This window comes from Cariama cristata, unplaced genomic scaffold (genome assembly GCF_000690535.1).
Source record: "Cariama cristata isolate BGI_N322 unplaced genomic scaffold, ASM69053v1 scaffold33801, whole genome shotgun sequence".
Lineage (NCBI taxonomy): Eukaryota > Metazoa > Chordata > Aves > Cariamiformes > Cariamidae > Cariama > Cariama cristata.
Window position 1 is genome coordinate 3,197 of NW_009601555.1, and position 386 is coordinate 3,582.

The 386-nt window shown below is 55.4% G+C and overlaps 1 protein-coding gene across 1 annotated transcript in view; it reads right to left on the minus strand.

The window, feature by feature from the left end:
• ZMYND10 (zinc finger, MYND-type containing 10) overlaps positions 1 to 386 on the minus strand; it is a gene marked incomplete at its 3' end in the record, with an annotated part of 9,976 nt that overhangs the window by 2,379 nt on the left and 7,211 nt on the right. The window lies entirely within an intron of this gene.

A 386-nucleotide genomic window follows, 5' to 3' on the forward strand; every position in this document is an offset into this window, starting at 1 on the left:
ATCGGGCGGCTCCCTGACCGCCCCATCCGCGCGGGGAAGCGGCGTGGGAGCCTCCAGCCATGGGGAAAAGCCTCTGCTCTTCCAGCTCTTCTCAGCTGCCTCTTTGCAGATCTGCCCCCACACACCATTTCTCTACTCAGCTCATGAGAAGGCAGTAGAAACAATTTTGTCCACAGATTACCACTGCACAGATTTAAAACCCCAAGAATCTCACACTGTTCGAAGACCCTCAGGGCCCAACTCCCAAGCCTCAGACATCAGCTGGGACCAGTTTGACTTCAGCCTCTGTCACCAGACCTCCGTACACAGTGTCCCTCCGTAAACAGTGTGCCAAACAGCCCCAGGCCAGGGCTATAAAAGGGGACTCTTTCCTGGTAAGTCCAGAA